This window comes from Carica papaya, chromosome 5 (assembly GCF_054855325.1).
Source record: "Carica papaya isolate Zhongbai chromosome 5, ASM5485532v1, whole genome shotgun sequence".
Taxonomy (NCBI): domain Eukaryota; kingdom Viridiplantae; phylum Streptophyta; class Magnoliopsida; order Brassicales; family Caricaceae; genus Carica; species Carica papaya.
In genome coordinates this window covers 29317198-29334821 of record NC_142313.1, presented here as the reverse complement: position 1 = coordinate 29334821, position 17624 = coordinate 29317198, and the positions used below count along the sequence as shown (strand labels likewise).

At 46.4% G+C, this 17624-nt stretch overlaps 7 non-coding genes and 24 pseudogenes across 7 annotated transcripts; all 31 read right to left on the bottom strand.

The window, feature by feature from the left end:
- Positions 1-472: 472 nt before the first annotated feature.
- On the bottom strand, positions 473-591 carry LOC148260651 (5S ribosomal RNA; annotated as a pseudogene).
- A 1179-nt stretch (positions 592-1770) lies between these two features.
- Positions 1771-1889, bottom strand: LOC148260650 (5S ribosomal RNA). The gene has a single exon (XR_015821128.1). It is a non-coding gene; the product is annotated as a 5S ribosomal RNA (ribosomal RNA).
- A 205-nt stretch (positions 1890-2094) lies between these two features.
- On the bottom strand, positions 2095-2213 carry LOC148260649 (5S ribosomal RNA; annotated as a pseudogene).
- Positions 2214-3128: 915 nt separating this feature from the next.
- Positions 3129-3247, bottom strand: LOC148260648 (5S ribosomal RNA; annotated as a pseudogene).
- Positions 3248-3809: 562 nt separating this feature from the next.
- On the bottom strand, positions 3810-3928 carry LOC148260647 (5S ribosomal RNA; annotated as a pseudogene).
- A 532-nt stretch (positions 3929-4460) lies between these two features.
- On the bottom strand, positions 4461-4578 carry LOC148260646 (5S ribosomal RNA; annotated as a pseudogene).
- A 529-nt stretch (positions 4579-5107) lies between these two features.
- Positions 5108-5226, bottom strand: LOC148260645 (5S ribosomal RNA; annotated as a pseudogene).
- Positions 5227-5431: 205 nt separating this feature from the next.
- On the bottom strand, positions 5432-5550 carry LOC148260644 (5S ribosomal RNA; annotated as a pseudogene).
- Positions 5551-6113: 563 nt separating this feature from the next.
- Positions 6114-6232, bottom strand: LOC148260643 (5S ribosomal RNA). Its single transcript, XR_015820352.1, has one exon. It is a non-coding gene; the product is annotated as a 5S ribosomal RNA (ribosomal RNA).
- Positions 6233-6441: 209 nt separating this feature from the next.
- On the bottom strand, positions 6442-6560 carry LOC148260642 (5S ribosomal RNA). Its single transcript, XR_015820499.1, has one exon. It is a non-coding gene; the product is annotated as a 5S ribosomal RNA (ribosomal RNA).
- Positions 6561-6765: 205 nt separating this feature from the next.
- Positions 6766-6884, bottom strand: LOC148260641 (5S ribosomal RNA; annotated as a pseudogene).
- A 202-nt stretch (positions 6885-7086) lies between these two features.
- Positions 7087-7205, bottom strand: LOC148260640 (5S ribosomal RNA; annotated as a pseudogene).
- Positions 7206-7764: 559 nt separating this feature from the next.
- Positions 7765-7883, bottom strand: LOC148260639 (5S ribosomal RNA; annotated as a pseudogene).
- Positions 7884-8443: 560 nt separating this feature from the next.
- LOC148260638 (5S ribosomal RNA) lies at positions 8444-8562 on the bottom strand (annotated as a pseudogene).
- A 204-nt stretch (positions 8563-8766) lies between these two features.
- LOC148260637 (5S ribosomal RNA) lies at positions 8767-8885 on the bottom strand (annotated as a pseudogene).
- A 559-nt stretch (positions 8886-9444) lies between these two features.
- LOC148260636 (5S ribosomal RNA) lies at positions 9445-9563 on the bottom strand. The gene has a single exon (XR_015820347.1). It is a non-coding gene; the product is annotated as a 5S ribosomal RNA (ribosomal RNA).
- Positions 9564-10125: 562 nt separating this feature from the next.
- On the bottom strand, positions 10126-10244 carry LOC148260635 (5S ribosomal RNA; annotated as a pseudogene).
- Positions 10245-10453: 209 nt separating this feature from the next.
- Positions 10454-10572, bottom strand: LOC148260634 (5S ribosomal RNA; annotated as a pseudogene).
- An 867-nt stretch (positions 10573-11439) lies between these two features.
- Positions 11440-11558, bottom strand: LOC148260633 (5S ribosomal RNA; annotated as a pseudogene).
- A 558-nt stretch (positions 11559-12116) lies between these two features.
- LOC148260632 (5S ribosomal RNA) lies at positions 12117-12235 on the bottom strand (annotated as a pseudogene).
- A 561-nt stretch (positions 12236-12796) lies between these two features.
- Positions 12797-12915, bottom strand: LOC148260631 (5S ribosomal RNA; annotated as a pseudogene).
- A 208-nt stretch (positions 12916-13123) lies between these two features.
- Positions 13124-13242, bottom strand: LOC148260630 (5S ribosomal RNA; annotated as a pseudogene).
- A 204-nt stretch (positions 13243-13446) lies between these two features.
- Positions 13447-13564, bottom strand: LOC148260629 (5S ribosomal RNA; annotated as a pseudogene).
- Positions 13565-14127: 563 nt separating this feature from the next.
- On the bottom strand, positions 14128-14246 carry LOC148260628 (5S ribosomal RNA; annotated as a pseudogene).
- A 559-nt stretch (positions 14247-14805) lies between these two features.
- On the bottom strand, positions 14806-14924 carry LOC148260627 (5S ribosomal RNA). The gene has a single exon (XR_015820719.1). It is a non-coding gene; the product is annotated as a 5S ribosomal RNA (ribosomal RNA).
- A 205-nt stretch (positions 14925-15129) lies between these two features.
- LOC148260626 (5S ribosomal RNA) lies at positions 15130-15248 on the bottom strand (annotated as a pseudogene).
- Positions 15249-15809: 561 nt separating this feature from the next.
- Positions 15810-15928, bottom strand: LOC148260625 (5S ribosomal RNA). Its single transcript, XR_015819619.1, has one exon. It is a non-coding gene; the product is annotated as a 5S ribosomal RNA (ribosomal RNA).
- Positions 15929-16136: 208 nt separating this feature from the next.
- On the bottom strand, positions 16137-16255 carry LOC148260624 (5S ribosomal RNA; annotated as a pseudogene).
- Positions 16256-16461: 206 nt separating this feature from the next.
- Positions 16462-16578, bottom strand: LOC148260623 (5S ribosomal RNA; annotated as a pseudogene).
- A 547-nt stretch (positions 16579-17125) lies between these two features.
- Positions 17126-17244, bottom strand: LOC148260622 (5S ribosomal RNA). Its single transcript, XR_015819599.1, has one exon. It is a non-coding gene; the product is annotated as a 5S ribosomal RNA (ribosomal RNA).
- Positions 17245-17449: 205 nt separating this feature from the next.
- On the bottom strand, positions 17450-17568 carry LOC148260621 (5S ribosomal RNA; annotated as a pseudogene).
- Between the last annotated feature and the right edge of the window lie 56 nt (positions 17569-17624).

The window sequence follows — 17624 nt, the reverse complement described above, 5'->3', positions numbered from 1 at the left end:
CCCGTTCTCGTTCTAATATCAAGTAAAATGCTACAGCGCCGTGACTCACATTTGCGAATAAACCTGAGGACCATAATACAAGTCGCGCGTAACGTCGAAAGAATCATCTGCAAAAAAATGGGTGCAACACGAGGACTTCACAAGAAAATGGGTGAAATATAAGAACTTCACAAGAGGTAACCCATGCTAGTACTACTCTCGCCCAAACACCCTTACCTACGGAGTTCTGATAGAATCCGTTGCATTAGTGCTAGTATGATCGCACCTGTTTCATTTCGCGCTGCAAATACATACACTCCTTCTCCTTTCTTCCCCCTCCCGTCATTTGTTTCCTTGTGCGTGCGCACTGCACCTCTCGTTCTCGTTCAAATATCAGGTAAAATGCCACGGCGCCGTGACTCACATTTGCGAATAAATCTGCAGACCATATTTAAAGTCGCTCGTAACGTCGAACGGCACATCTGAAAAAAAAAGGGTGCAACACGAGAACTTCCCACGAGGTAACCCATCATTGTACTACTTTCGCCAAAGCACACTTAACTGCGGAGTTCTGATGGTATCCGGTGCATTTGTGCTGGTATTATCGCACCTGTTTAATTTCGCGCTGCAAATACATACACTCATTCCCCTTTCTTCCCCCTCCCGTCATTTGTTTCCTTGTGCGTGCGCACTTTACCTCCCGTTCTCGTTCTAATATCAAGTAAAATGCCACGGTGCCGTGACTCACATTTGTGAATAAACCTAAGGACCATAATTCAAATCGCGCGTGACGTCGAAAGAATCATCTGCAAAAAAATGGGTGCAACACGATGAATTTTACAAGAAAATGGGTGAAATATAAGGACTTCGCAGGAGGTAACCCTTGCTAGTACTACTCTCGCCTAAGCACCCTTACCTACGGATTTCTGATAGAATCCGTTGCATTAGTGCTGGTATGATCGCACCTGTTTCATTTCGCGCTGCAAATACATACACTCCTTCTCCTTTCTTCCCCCTCCCGTCATTTGTTTCCTTGTGCGTGCGCACTTTACCTCCCGTTCTCGTTCTAATATCAAGTAAAATGCCACGGTGCCGTGACTCACATTTGCGAGTAAACCTGAGGACCATAATTCAAATCGCGCGTAACGTCGAAAGAATCATCTGCAAAAAAATGGGTGCAACACGATGAATTTTACAAGAAAATGGGTGAAATATAAGGACTTCGCAGGAGGTAACCCTTGCTAGTACTACTCTCCCCCAAGCACCCTTACCTACGGAGTTCTGATAGAATCTGTTGCATTAGTGCTGGTATGATCGCACCTGTTTCATTTTGTGCTGAAAATACATACACTCCTTCTCCTTCCCTCCCCCTCCCATCAATTGTTTCCTTGTGCGTTCACACTGCACCTCTCTTTCTCGTTCTAATATCGATTAAAATGGGTGCAACACGAGGACATCACAAGAAAATGAGTGAAATATAAGGACTTCGCAGGAGGTAACCCATGCTAGTACTACTCTCGCCCAAGCACCCTTACCTACGGAGTTCTGATAGAATCCGTTGCATTAGTACTGGTATGATCGCGCCTGTTTCATTTCGTGCTGAAAATACATACACTCCTTCTCCTTCCCTCCCGCTCCCATCAATTGTTTCCTTGTGCGTTCACACTGCACCTCTCTTTTTCGTTCTAATATCGATTAACATGCCTCTGCTTCTTGACCCACATTTGCGTATAAACCAGCGGACCCTAGTTCAAATCCTGCGTAACGTCGAACAACCCGTCTGAAAAAAAAATGTTGCGACACGAGGACTTCCCAGGAGGTCACCCATCTGAGTACTACTCTCGCCCAAGCACACTTAACTACGGAGTTCTGATGGGATCCGGTGCATTAGTGCTGGTATGATCGCACCTATTTCATTTTGTGCTGAAAATACACACACTCCTTCTCCTTCCCTCCCCCTCCCATCAATTGTTTCCTTATGCGTTCACACTGCACCTCTCCTTCTCGTTCTAATATTGATTAAAATGCCCCTGCTTCTTGACTCACATTTGCGTATAAACCAGCGGACCCTAGTTCCAGTCGCGTGTAACGTCGAACAACCTGACTGAAAAAAAATTGGTGCAACACGAGGACTTCCCAGGAAATCACCCATCCGAGTACTACTCTCGCCCAAGCACACTTAACTGCGGAGTTCTGATAGGATTCGGTGCATTAATGCAGGTATGATCGCACCCGTCTAATTCCACGCTGCAAATACATAAACTCCTTCTCCTTTCTTCCCCCTCCTGTCATTTGTTTCCTTGTGTGTGCGCAATGCACCTCCCGTGCCCGTTCTAATATCAAGTAAAATGCTACGGTGCCATGACTCATATTTGCGAATAAACCTGAGGACCATAATTCAAGTCGCGCGTATCGTCGAAAGAATCATCTGCAAAAAAATGGGTACAACACGAGGACTTCATAAGAAAATGGGTGAAATATAAGGACTTCGCAGGAAGTCACCCATCCTAGTGTTACTCTCGCCCAAGCACCTTTAACTTGCGGAGTTCTGATAGAATCCGTTGCATTGGTGCTGGTATGATTGCTCATGTTTCATTCTGAGCTGCAAATACATATACTTTTTCTCCCTCCATCCCCCCTCCCGTCATTTGTTTCCTTGTGCGTGCACTCTGCATCTCTCTTTCTCGTTCTAATATCGATTAAAATGCCACTGCTTCTTGACTCACATTTGCGTATAAACCAGTGGACCCTTGTTCCAGTCGCGCGTAACGTCGAACGACCCGTCTGGAAAAAAATTGGTGCGACACGAGAACTTGACAAGAAAATGGGTGAAATATAAGGACTTCGCAGGAGGTAACCCATGCTAGTACTACTCTCGCCCAAGCACCCTTACCTACGGAGTTCTGATAGAATTCGTTGCATTAGGGCTGGTATGATCGCACCTGTTCTATTTCGTGCTGAAAATACATACACTCCTTCTCCTTCCCTCCCCCTCTCATCAATTGTTTCCTTGTGCGTTCACACTGCACCTCTCCTTCTCGTTCTAATATCGATTAAAATACCCCTGCTTCTTGACTCACATTTGCGTATAAACCAGCAGACCCTAGTTCCAGTCCCGCGTAACGTCGAACGACCCGTCTGAAAAAAAAATGGTGCGACACGAGGACTTCCCAGGAGGTCACCCATCCGAGTGCTACTCTCGCCCAAGCACACGTAACTGCGAAGTTCTGACGGGATCCGGTGCATTAGTGCTGGTATGATCGCACCCGTTTAATTCTGCGCTACAAATACATAAACTCCTTCTCCTTTCTTCCCCCTCCCGTCATTTGTTTCCTTGTGCGTGCGCACTGCACCTCCCGTGCTCGTTCAAATATCAAATAAAATGCTACGGTGCCGTGACTCACATTTGCGAATAAACCTGAGGACTATAATTCAAGTCGCGCGTATCGTCGAAAGAATCATCTGCAAAAAAATGGGTGCAACACGAGGACTTCCTAAGAAAATTGGTAAAATATAAGGACTTCGCAGGAGGTCACCCATCCTAGTGCTACTCTCGCCCAAGCACCCTTAACTTGCGGAGTTCTGATTGAATCCGTTGCATTGGTGCTGGTATGATTGCTCATGTTTCATTCTGCGCTGCAAATACATACACTTTTTCTCCCTCCATCCCCCCTCCCGTCATTTGTTTCCTTGTTCGTGCACTCTGCATCTCTCCTTCTCGTTCTAATATCGATTAAAATGCCCCTGCCTCTTGACTCACATTTGCGTATAAACCAGTGGACCTTAGTTCCAGTCGCGCGTAACGTCGAACGACCCGTCTGAAAAAAAAATTAGTGCGACACGAGGACTTCCCAGGAGGTAACCCATCCGAGTACTACTTTCGCCCAAGCACACTTAACTGCGGAGTTCTTATGTGATTCGGTGCATTAGTGTTGGTATGATCGCACCTGTTTAATTTCGCGCTGCAAATACATAAACTCCTTCTCCTTTCTTCCCCCTCCCGTCATTTGTTTCCTTGTGCGTGCGCACTGCACCTCTCGTTCTCGTTCAAATATCAAGTAAAATGCCACGGCGCCGTGACTCACATTTGCGAATCAATCTGCGGACCATAATTAAAGTCGCGCCTAACGTCGAACTGCACATCTAAAAAAAAGAAAATGGGTGCAACACGAGAACTTCCGAAGAGGTAACCCATCATTGTACTACTTTCGCCAAAGCACACTTAACTGCGGAGTTCTGATGGGATCCGGTGGATTTGTGCTGCTGTGACCGAACTTGTTTAATTTCGTGCTGAAAATACATACACTCCTTCTTCCCTCCCCCCCTCCCATCATTTGTTTCCTTGTGCGTTTACACTGCACCTCTCCTTCTCATTCTAATATCGATTAAAATGCCCCAGATTCTTGACTCACATTTTCGTATAAACCAGTGGACCATAGTTCCAGTCCCGCGTAACGTCGAACGACCAATCTGAAAAAAAATTGTTGCGATACGAGGACTTCCCAAGAAGTCACCCATCCGAGTAATACTCTCGCCCAAGCACACTTAACTGCAGAGTTCTGATGGGATCCAGTGCATTAATGCTGGTATGATGCCACTTGTTTAATTTTGCGCTTCAAATACATACACTCCTTCTCTTTTCTTCCTCCTCCCGTCATTTGTTTCCTTGTGCTTGCGCACTACACCTCCCGTACTCTTTCTAATATCAAGTAAAATGCCACGACGCCGTGACTCACATTTGCGAATAAACCTGTGACCGTAAATCAAGTCGCGCGTAACGTCGAAAGAATCATCTACAAAAAGATGGGTGAAATATAAGGACTTCGCAGGAGGTCACCCATCCGAGTACTTTTCTCGCCCAAGCACCCTTAACTGCGGAGTTCTGATAGAATCCGTTCCATAGGTGCTGGTATGATCCATCATGTTTCATTCTGCACTGCAAATACATACACTCTTTCTCCTCCCATCCCCCCTCCCGTCATTTGTTTCCTTGTGCGTGCACTCTGCATCTCTCTTTCTCGTTCTAATATCAAGGAATATGACCCGGCACTGTGACTAACCTTTGCAAATGAACCAGCGGTTCATAATTCCATTCGCGCGTAACGTCGAACAACCCATCCGAAAAAAATAGGTGCAACACGAGGGCTTCCCAAGTGGTCACCCATCCGAGTACTACTCTCGCCCAAGCACACTTAACTGCGGAGTTCTGATGGGATCCGGGGCTTTAGTGCTGGTATGATCGCATAAGTTTATATTTGCGCTGCAAATACATACACTCCTTCTCCTTTCTTCCCCCTCCCGTCATTTGTTTCCTTGTGCGTGCACTCTGCATCTCTCTTTCTCGTTCTAATATCGATTAAAATGCCCCTGCTTCTTGACTCACATTTGCGTATAAACCAGCGGACCCTAGTTCCAGTCGCGCGTAATGTCGAACGACCCGTCTGAAAAAAAATTAGTGCGACACGAGGACTTCCCAGGAGGTCACCCATCCGAGTACTAATCTCGCATAAGCACACTTAACTGCGGAGTTCTGATAGGATCCGGTGCATTAGTGCTAGTATGATCGCACCCATTTAATTTTGCGCTGCAAATACATAAACTCATTCTCCTTTCTTCCCCCTCCCGTCATTTGTTTCCTTGTGCGTGCGCACTGCACCTCCCGTTCTCGTTCTAATATCAAGTAAAATGCTACAGCGCCGTGACTCACATTTGCGAATAAACCTGAGGACCATAATACAAGTCGCGCGTAACGTCGAAAGAATCATCTGCAAAAAAATGGGTGCAACACGAGGACTTCACAAGAAAATGGGTGAAATATAAGAACTTCACAAGAGGTAACCCATGCTAGAACTACTCTCGCCCAAGCACCCTTAACTTGCGGTGTTCTGATAGAATCTATTGCATTGGTGCTAGTATGATTGCTCTTGTTTCATTCTGCGCTGTAAATACATACACTTTTTTTCCCTCCATCCCTCCTCCCGTCATTTGTTTCCTTGTGCGTGCACTCTGCATCTCTCCTTCTCGTTCTAATATCGATTAAAATGCCCCTACTTCTTGACTCACATTTGCGTATAAACCAGTGGACCCTAGTTCCAGTCGCACGTAACGTCGAACGACCCGTCTGAAAAAAAAAATTAGTGCGACACGAGGACTTCCCAGGAGGTCACCCATCCGAGTACTACTCTCGCCCAAGCACACTTATCTGCGGAGTTCTGATGGGATCCGGTGCATTAGTGCTGGTATGATCGCACCAGTTTAATTTCGCGCTGCAAATACATAAACTCCTTCTCCTTTTTTCCCCCTCCCGTCATTTGTTTCCTTGTGCGTGCGCACTGCACCTCTCGTTCTCGTTCAAATATCAAGTAAAATGTCACGGCGCCGTGACTCACATTTGCGAATAAATCTGCGGACCATAATTAAAGTCGCGCGTAACGTCGAACGGCACATCTGAAAAAAAGAAAATGGGTGCAACACCAGAACTTCCCAAGAGGTCACCCATCCGAGTACTACTCTCGCCCAAGCACACTTATCTGCGGAGTTCTGATGGGATCCGGTGCATTAGTGCTGGTATGATCGCACCAGTTTAATTTCGCGCGGCAAATACATAAACTCCTTCTCCTTTCTTCCCCCTCCCGTCATTTGTTTCCTTGTGCGTGCGCACTGCACCTCCCGTTCTCGTTCTAATATCAAGTAAAATGCTACAGCGCCGTGACTCACATTTGCGAATAAACCTGAGGACCATAATACAAGTCACGCGTAACGTCGAACAACCCATCTGAAAAAAAATAGGTGCAACACGAGGGCTTCCCAGGTGGTCACCGATCCGAGTACTACTCTCGCCCAAGCACTCTTAACTGCGGAGTTCTGATGGGATCCGGGGCTGTATTGCTGGTATGATCGCACCTGTTTAATTTCGCGCTACAAATACATACACTCCTCCTTTCTTCCCCCTCCCGTCATTTGTTTCCTTGTGCGTTCACACTTCACCTCCCATTCTCGTTATAATATCGATTAAAATGCCCCTACTTCTTGACTCACATTTGCGTATAAACCAGCGGACCCTAGTTCCAGACGCGCGTAACTTCGAACGACCCGTCTGAAAAAAAATTGGTGCGACACGAGGACTTCCAAGGAGATCAACCATCCGAGTACTAATCTCGCCCAAGCACACTCAACTGCGGAGTTCGGATGGGATCCAGGGCTTTAGTGCTGGTATGATCGCACCTGTTTAGTTTTGCGCTGCAAATACATAAACTCATTCCCCTTTCTTCGCCCTCCCGTCATTTGTTTCCTTGTGCGTGCGCACTGCACCTCCCGTTCTCGTTCTAATATTAAGTAAAATGCTACAGCGCCGTGACTCACATTTACGAATAAACCTGAGGACCGTAATTCAAGTCGTGCGTAACGTCGAAAGAATCATCTGCAAAAAAATGGGTGCAACACGAGGACTTCACAAGAAAATGGGTGAAATATAAGGACTTCGCAGGAGGTAACCCATGGTAGTACTACTCTCGCCCAAGTACCCTTACCTACGGAGTTCTGATAGAATCTGTTGCATTTGTGCTGGTTTGATCGCACCTCTTTCATTTCGTGCTGAAAATACATACACTCCTTCTCCTTCCCTCCCCCTCCCATCAATTGTTTCCTTGTGCATTCACACTGCACCTCTCATTCATGTTCTAATATCGATTAAAATGCCCCTGCTTCTAGACTCACATTTGCGTATAAACCAGCGGACACGAGTTCCAGTCGCGCGTAACGTCGAACGACCCGTCTGAAAAAAAATTGTTGCGACACGAGGACTTCCCAGGAGGTCACCCATCCGAGTACTAGTCTCGCCCAAGCACACTTACCTGCAGGGTTCTGATGGGATCCAGTTCATTAGCGCTTGTATGATCGCACCCGTTTAATTTCGTGCTGCAAATAGATAAACTCCTTCTCCTTTCTTCCCCCTCCCGTCATTTGTTTTCTTGTGCGTGCGCACTGCACCTCTCGTTCTCGTTCAAATATCAAGTAAAATGCCACGGCGCTGTGACTCACATTTGCGAATAAATCTGCGGACCATAAATCAAGTCGCGCGTAACGTCGAAAGAATCATCTGCAAAAAGATAGGTGCAACACGAGGACCTCCCAAGAAAATGGGTGAAATATAAGGACTTCGCAGGAGGTCACCCATCCGAGTACTTTTCTCGCCCAAGCACCCTTAACTGCGGAGTTCTGATAGAATCCGTTGCATTAGTGCTGGTATGATCCCTCATGTTTCATTCTGCACTGCAAATACATACACTCTTTCTCCTCCCATCCCCCCTCCCGTCATTTGTTTCCTTGTGCGTGCACTCTGCATCTCTCTTTCTCGTTCTAATATCAAGTAATATGCCCCGGCACCATGACTCACCTTTGTAAATGAACCAGCGGTTTATAATTCCATTCGCGCGTAACGTCGAACAACCCATCCGAGAAAAAAAAGGTGCAACACGAGGGCTTCCCAAGTGGTCACCCATCCGATTACTACTCTCGCCCAAGCACACCTAACTGCGGAGTTCTGATGGGATCCGGAGCTTTAGTGCTGGTATGATCGCACCTGTTTAATTCCGCGCTGCAAATACATACACTCCTTCTCCTTTCTTCCCCCTCCGTCATTTGTTTCCTTGTGCGTTCACACTCCATCTCTCCTTCTCGTTCTAATATCGATTAAAATACCCCTGCTTCTTGACTCACATTTGCGTATAAACTAGCGGACCCTAGTTCCAGACGCGCGTAACGTCGAACGACTAGTCTGAAAAAAAATTTGTGCGACACGAGGACTTCCTAGGAGGTCAACCATTCGAGTACTAATCTCGCCCAAGCACACTTAACTGCGGAGTTCTGATGGGATCCGGGGCTTTAGTGCTGGTATGATCGCACCTGTTTAGTTTCGCGCTGCAAATACATGCATTCCTTCTCTTTTATTCCCCCTCCCGTCATTTGTTTCCTTGTGCGTGCGCGCTGCACCTCCTATTCTCGTTCTAATATCAAGTAAAATGCTACAATGCCGTGACTCACATTTGCGAATAAACCTGAGGACCATAATTCAAGTCGCGCGTAACGTCGAAAGAATCATTTGCAAAAAAATGGGTGCAACACGAGGACTTCACAAGAAAATGGGTGAAATATAAGGACTTCGCAGGAGGTAATCCATGCTATTACTACTCTCGCCCAAGCACCCTTGCCTACGGAGTTCTGATAGAATCCGTTGCATTAGTGCTGGTATGATCGCACCTGTCTCATTCTGCGCTGCAAATACATACACTTTTTCTCCTTCCCTCCCCCTCTCATTAATTGTTTCCTTGTGCGTTCACACTGCACCTTTCCTTCTCGTTCTAATATCGACTAAAATGCCCCTGCTTCTTGACTCACATTTGCGTATAAACCAGCATACCCTAGTTTCAGTCGCGCGTAACGTCGAACGACCCGTCTGAAAAAAAATTGGTGCGAAACGAGGACTTCCTAAGAGGTCACCCATCCGAGTACTACTCTCGCCCAAGCACACTTAACTGCGGAGTTCTGATGGGATCCGGTGCATTAGTGCTGGTATGATCGCACCCGTTTAATTCTGCACTGCAAATACATAAACTCCTTCTCCCTTCTTCCCCCTCCCGTCATTTGTTTCCTTGTGCGTGCGCACTGCACCTCCCGTTCTCGTTCTAATATCAAGTAAAATGCTACGGTGCCGTGACTCACATTTGCGAATAAACCTGAGGACCATAATTCAAGTCGTGCGTATCGTCGAAAGAATCATCTGCAAAAAAAATGGGTGCAACACGAGGACTTCCTAAGAAAATGGGTGAAATATAAGGACTTCGCAGGAGGTCACCCATCCTAGTGCTACTCTCGCCCAAGCCCCCTTAACTTGCGGATTTCTGATAGAATCCGTTGCATTTGTGCTGGTATGATTGCTCATGTTTCATTCTGCGCTGCAAATATACACACTTTTCTCCCTCCATCCCCCCTCCCGTCATTTATTTCCATGTGTGTGCACTCTGCATCTCTCCTTCTCGTTCTAATATCGATTAAAATGCCCCTGCTTCTTGACTCACATTTGCGTATAAACCAGTGGACCCTAGTTCTAGTCGCACGTAACGTCAAACGACCCGTCTGAAAAAAAAATTACTGCGGCACGAGGACTTCCCAGGAGGTCACCCATCCATGTACTACTCTCGCCCAAGCACAATTAACTACGGAATTCTGATGGGATCTGGTGCATTAGTGCTGGCATGATCACACCTGTTTAATTTTGCGCTGAAAATACATAGACTCCTTCTCCTTTCTTCCCCCTCCCATCATTTGTTTCCTTGTGCGTGCGCACTGCACCTCTCGTTCTCGTTCAAATATCAAGTAAAATACCACGGCTCCGTGACCCACATTTGCTAATAAATCTATAGACCATAATTAAAGTCGCGCGTAATGTCGAACGGCACATCTGAAAAAAAGAAAATGGGTGCAACACGAGAACATCCCTGGAGGTAACCCATCATTGTACTACTTTCGCCAAAGCACACTTAACTTCGGAGTTCTGATGGGATCCGGTGCAATTGTGCTGGTGTGACCGCACCTCTTTCATTTCGCGTTGCAAATACATACACTCCTCCTTTCTTCCCCCTCCCGTCATTTGTTTCCTTGTGCGTTCACACTGCACCTCTCATTCTCGTTCTAATATCGATTAAAATGCCCCTGATTCTTGACTCACATTTGCGTATAAATCAGCGGACCATAGTTCCAGTCACATGTAACGTCGAACGACCCATCTGAATAAAAATTGTTGCGATACGAGGACTTCCCAAGAGGTCATCCATCCGAGTACTACTCTCGCCGAAGCACGCTCAACTGTAGAGTTCTAATGGGATCCAGTGCATTAGTGCTGGTATGATGCCACTTGTTTAATTTTGCGCTTCAAATACATACACTCCTTCTCTTTTCTTCCTCCTCCCGTCATTTGTTTCCTTGTGCCTCCCGTACTCGTTCTAATATCAAGTAAAATGCCACGGCGTTGTGACTCACATTTGCGAATAAACCTGCAGACCATAAATCAAGTCGCGCGTAACGTCGAAAGAATCATCTGCAAAAAAATGGGTGCAACACGAGTACTTCACAAGAAAATGAGTGAAATATAAGGACTTCGCAGGAGGTAACCCATGCTTGTACTACTCTCGCCCAAGCACCCTTACCTACGGAGTTCTGATAGATTCCGTTGCATTAGTGCTGGAATGATCGCACCTGTTTCATTTCGTGCTGAAAATACATACACTCCTTCTCCTTCCCTCCCCCTCCCATCAATTGTTTCCTTGTGCGTTCACACTGCACCTCTCCTTCTCGTTCTAATATCGATTAAAATGCTCCTGCTTCTTGACTCACATTTGCGTATAAACTAGCGGACCCCAATTCCAGTCGCGCGTAACGTCGAACGACCCGTCTGAAAAAAAATTAGTGCGTCACAAAGACTTCTTAGGAGGTCACCAATCCGAGTACTACTCTCGCCAAAGCACACTTAACTGCAGAGTTCTGATGGGATCCAGTGCATTAGTGCTGGTATGATCGCACCCGTTTAATTCCGCGCTGTAAATACATAAACTCCTTCTCCTTTCTTCCCCCTCCCGTCATTTGTTTCCTTGTGCGTGCGCACTGTACCTCCCGTTCTCGTTCTAATATCAAGTAAAATTCTACAGCGCCGTGACTCACATTTGCGAATAAATCTGAGGACCATAATTCAAGTCGCGCGTAACGTCGAAAGAATCATCTGCAAAAAAATGGGTGCAACACGAGGACTTCACAAGAAAATTGGTGAAATATAAGGACTTCGCAGGAGGTAACCCATGCTAGTACTACTCTCCCCCAAGCACCCTTACCTACGGAGTTCTGATAGAATCCGTTGCATTAGTGCTGGTATGATCGTACTTGTTTCATTTCGTGCTGAAAATACATACACTCCTTCTCCTTCCCTCCCCCTCCCATCAATTCTTTCCTGTGCGTTCACACTGCACCTCTCCTTCTCGTTCTAATATCGATTAAAATGCCCCTGCTTCTTGACTCACATTTGCGTATAAACTAGCGGACCCCAATTCCACTCGCGCGTAACGTCGAACGAGCCGTCTGAAAAAAAATTAGTGCGACACAAAGACTTCCCAGGAGGTCACCAATCCGAGTACTACTCTCGCCAAAGCACACTTAACTGCGGAGTTCTGATGGGATCCAGTGCATTAGTGCTGGTATGATCGCACCCGTTTAATTCCGCGCTGTAAATACATAAACTCCTTCTCCTTTCTTCCCCCTCCCGTCATTTGTTTCCTTGTGCGTGCGCACTGCACCTCCCGTGCTCGTTCTAATATCAAGTAAAATGCTACAGTGCCGTGACTCACATTTGCGAATAAACCTGAGGACCATAATTCAAGTCGCGCGTATCGTCGAAAAAATCATCTGCAAAAAAATGAGTGCAACATGAGGACTTCCTAAGAAAATGGGTGAAATATAAGGACTTCGCAGGAGGTCACCCATCCTAGTGCTACTCTCGCCCAAGCACCCTTAACTTGCGGAGTTCGGATCGAATCCGTTGCATTGGTTCTGGTATGATTGCTCATGTTTCATTCTGCGCTGCAAATACGTACACTTTTTCTCCCTCCATCCCCCCTCCCGTCATTTGTTTCCTTGTGCGTGCACTCTGCATCCCTCTTTCTCGTTCTAATATCGATTAAAATGCCCCTGCTTCTTGACGCACATTTGTGTATAAACAAGTGGACCCTAGTTGCAGTCACGCATAACGTCGAACGATCCGTCTGAAAAGAAATTAGTACGACACGAGGACTTCCCAAGAGGTCACCCATCCGAGTACTACTCTCGCCCAAGCACACTTAACTGCGGAGTTCTGATGGGATCCGGTGCATTAGTGCTCGTGTGATCGCACTCGTTTAATTTCGCGCTGCAAATACATAAACTCCTTCTCCTTTCTTCCCCCTCCCGTCATTTGTTTCCTTGTGCGTGCGCACCGCACCTCTCGTTCTCGTACAAATATCAAGTATAATGCCACGGCGCCGTGACTCACATTTGCGAATAAATCTGCGGACCATAATTAAAGTCGCGCGTAACGTCGAACGGTACATCTGAAAAAAAAAAATGGGTGCAACACGAGAACTTCCCAGGAGGTAACCCATCATCGCACTACTTTCGCCAAAGCACACTTAACTGCGGAGTTCTGATGGGATCCGGTGCATTTATGCTGGTGTGACCGCACCTGTTTAATTTCGTGCTGAAAATACATACACTCTTTCTTCCCTCCCCCCCTCCCATCATTTGTTTCCTTGTGCGTTCACTCTGCACCTCTCCTTCTCGTTCTAATATCGATTAAAATGCCCCTGATTCTTGACTCACATTTGCGTATAAACCAGCAGACCATAGTTCCAGTCGCGCGTAACGTCGAACGACCAATCTGAAAAAAAATTGTTGCGATACGAGGACTTCTCAAGAGGTCACCCATCCGACTACTACTCTCGCCTAAGCACACTTAACTGCAGAGTTCTGATGGGATCCAGTGCATTAGTGCTGGTATGATGCCACTTGTTTAATTTTGCACTTTAAATACATACACTCCTTCTCTTTTCTTCCTCCTCCCGTCATTTGTTTCCTTGTGCGTGCGAACTGCACCTCCCGTACTCATTCTAATATCAAGTAAAATGCCACGGCGCCGGGACTCACATTTGCGAATAAACCTGCGGACCATAAATCAAGTCGCGCGTAACGTCGAAAGAATCATCTACAAAAAAATAGGTGCAACACGAGGACCTCCCAAGAAAATGGGTAAAATATAAGGACTTCGCAGGAGGTCACCCATCCGAGTACTTTTCTCGCCCAAACACCCTTAACTGTGGAGTTTTGATAGAATCCGTTGCATTAGTGCTGGTATGATCCCTCAAGTTTCATTCTGCACTGCAAATACATACACTCTTTCTCCTTCCATCCCCCCTCCCGTCATTTGTTTCCTTGTGCGTGCACTCTGCATCTCTCTTTCTCATTCTAATATCAAGCAATATGCCCCGGCACCGTGACTCACCTTTACAAATGAACCAGCTGTTTATAATTCCATTCGCACGTAATGTCGAACAACCCATCCGAAAAAAAAAATAGGTGCAACACGAGGACTTCCCAAGTGGTCACCCATCCGAGTACTAATCTCGCCCAAGCACACTTAACTGCAGAGTTCTGATGGGATCCGGGGCTTTAGTGTTGGTATGATCGCGCCTGTTTAGTTTCGCGCTGCAAATACATACACTCCTTCTCCTTTCTTCCCCCTTCCGTCATTTGTTTCCTTGTGCGTTCACACTTCACCTCTCATTCTCGTTCTAATATCGATTAAAATGCCCATACTTCTTGACTCACATTTGCGTATAAACCAGCGGACCCTAGTTCCAGACGCGCGTAACGTCGAACGACCTGTCTGAAAAAAAATTGGTGCGACACGAGGATTTCACAAGAAAATTGATGAAATATAAGGACTTCACAGGAGGTAACCCATGCTAGTACTACTCTCGCCCAAGTACCCTTACCTACGGAGTTCTGATAGAATCCGTTGCATTAGTGCTGGTATGATCGCACCTGTTTCATTTCGTGCGGAAAATACATACACTCCTTCTCCTTCCCTCCCCCTCCCATCAATTGTTTTCTTGTGCGTTCACACTGCACCTCTCTTTCTCGTTCTAATATCGATTAAAATGCCCCTGCTTCTTGACTCACATTTGCGTATAAACCAGCGGACCCTAGTTCCAGTCCTACGTAACGTCGAACGACCCGTCTAAAAAAAAATTGGTGCGACACGAGGACTTCCCAGGAGGTCACCCATCCGAGTACTACTCTCGCCCAAGCACAATTAATTGCGGAGTTCTGATGGGATCCGGTGCATTAGTGCTGGTATGATCGCACCTGTTTCATTTTGTGCTGAAAATACATACACTCCTTCTCCTTCCCTCCCCCTCCCATCAATTGTTTCCTTATGTGTTCACACTGCACCTCTCATTCTCGTTCTAATATCGATTAAAATGCTCATGTTTCTTGACTCACATTTGCGTATAAACCAGCGGACCCTAGTTCCAGTCGCGCGTAACGTCGAACGACCAGTCTGAAAAAAAATTGGTGTGACACGAGGACTTCCCAGGAGGTCATCCATCCGAGTACTACTCTCGCCCAAGCACACTTAACTACGGAGTTCTGATGGGATCCGGTGCATTAATGCTGGTATGATCGCACCCATCTAATTCCATGCTGCAAATACATAAACTCCTTCTCCTTTCTTCCCCCTCCCGTCATTTGTTTCCTTTTGCGTGCGCACTGCACCTCGCGTGCTCGTTCTAATATAAAGTAAAATGCTACGGTGCCATGACTCACATTTGCGAATAAACCTGAGGACCATAATTCAAGTCGCGCGTATCGTCGAAAGAATCATCTGTAAAAAAATGGGTGCAACACAAGGACTTCCTAAGAAAATGGGTGAAATATAAGGACTTCGCAGGAAGTCACCCATCCTAGTGCTACTCTCGCCAATACACCTTTAACTTGCGGAGTTCTGATAGAATCCGTTGCATTGGTGCTGGTATGATTGTTCATGTTTATTCTGCGCTGCAAATACATATACTTTTTCTCCCTCCATCCCCCCTCCCGTCATTTGTTTCCTTGTGCGTGCACTCTGCATCTCTCTTTCTCGTTCTAATATCGAATAAAATGCCCCTGCTTCTTGACTCACATTTGCGTATAAACTAGTGGACCCTTGTTCCAGTCGCGCGTAACCTCGAACGACCCGTTTGAAAAAAAAATTAGTGCGACACGAGGACTTCCCAAGAGGTAACCCATTCGAGTACTACTCTCGCCCAAGCACACTTAACTGCGGAGTTCTGATGGGATCCGGTGCATTAGTGCTGGTATGATCGCACCTGTTTAATTTTGCGCTGCAAATACATAAACTCCTTCTCCTTTCTTCCCCCTCCCGTCATTTGTTTCCTTGTGCGTGCGCACTGCACCTCTCGTTCTCGCTCAGATATCAAGTAAAATGCCACGGCGCCGTGACTCACATTTGCGAATAAATCTGCGGACCCTAAGTAAAGTCGCGCGTAAGGTCGAACGACACATCTGCAAAAAGAAAATGGGTGCAACACGAGAACTTCCCAGGAGGAAACCCATCATTGTACTACTTTCGCCAAAGCACACTTAACTGCGGAGTTCTGATCGGATCCGGTGCATTTGTGCTGGTGTGACTGCACCTGTTTAATTTTATGCTGAAAATACATACACTCCTTCTTCCCTCCCCCCCTCCCATCATTTGTTTCCTTGTGCGTTCACACTGCACCTCTCCTTCTCGTTCTAATATCGATTAAAATGCCTCTGATTCTTGACTCACATTTGCGTATAAACCAGCGGACCATAGTTCCAGTCGCGCGTAACGTCGAACGACTCATCTGAAAAAAAATTGTTGTGATACGAGGACTTCCCAAGAGGTCACCCATCCGAGTACTACTCTCACCCAAGCACACTTAACTGCAGAGTTCTGATGGGATCCAGTGCATTAGTGTTGGTATGATGCCACTTGATTAATTTTGCGCTTCAAATACATACACTCCTTCTCTTTTCTTCCTCCTCCCGTCATTTGTTTCCTTGTGCCTCCCGAACTCATTCTAATATCAAGTAAAATGTCACGGCGCCGTGACTCACATTTGCGAATAAACCTGCGGACCATAAATCAAGTCGCGCGTAACGTCGTAAGAATCATCTGCAAAAAGATGGGTGCAACACGAGGACCTCCAAAGAAAATGGGTGAAATATAAGGACTTCGCAGGAGGTCACCCATCCGAGTACTTTTCTAGCCCAAGCACCCTTAACTGCGGAGTTCTGATAGAATCCGTTGCATTAGTGCTGGTATGATCCCTCATGTTTCATTCTGCACTGCAAATACATACACTCTTTCTCCTCCCATCCCCCATTCCGTCATTTGTTTCCTTGTGCGTGCACTCTGCATCTCTCTTTCTCGTTCTAATATCAAGTAATATGTCCCGGCACCGTGACTCACCTTTGCAAATGAACCAGCAGTTTATAATTCCATTCGTGCGTAACGTCGAACAACCCATCCGAAAAAAAATAGGTACAACACGAGGGCTTCCCAAGTGGTCACCCATCCGAGTACTACCCTCGCCCAAGCACACTTAACTTTGGAGTTCTGATGGGATCCGGAGCTTTAGTGCTGGTATGATCGCACCTGTTTAATTTCGCACTGCAAATACATACACTCCTTCTCCTTTCTTCCCCCTCCCGTCATTTGTTGCCTTGTGCGTTCACACTTCACGTCTCATTCTAGTTCTAATATCGATTAAAATGCCCCTGCTTCTTGACTCACATTTGCGTATAAACAAGCATACCCTAGTTCCAGACGAGCGTAACGTCAAACGACCCGTCTGAAAAAAAATTGGTGCGACACGAGGACTTCCCAAAAGGTCGCCCATCCGAGTACTAATCTCGCCCAAGCACACTTCACTGTGGAGTTCTGATGGGATCCGGTGCATTAGTGCTAGTATGATCGCACCTCTTTAATTTTGCGCTGCAAATACATAAACTCATTCCCCTTTCTTCCCCCTCCCGTC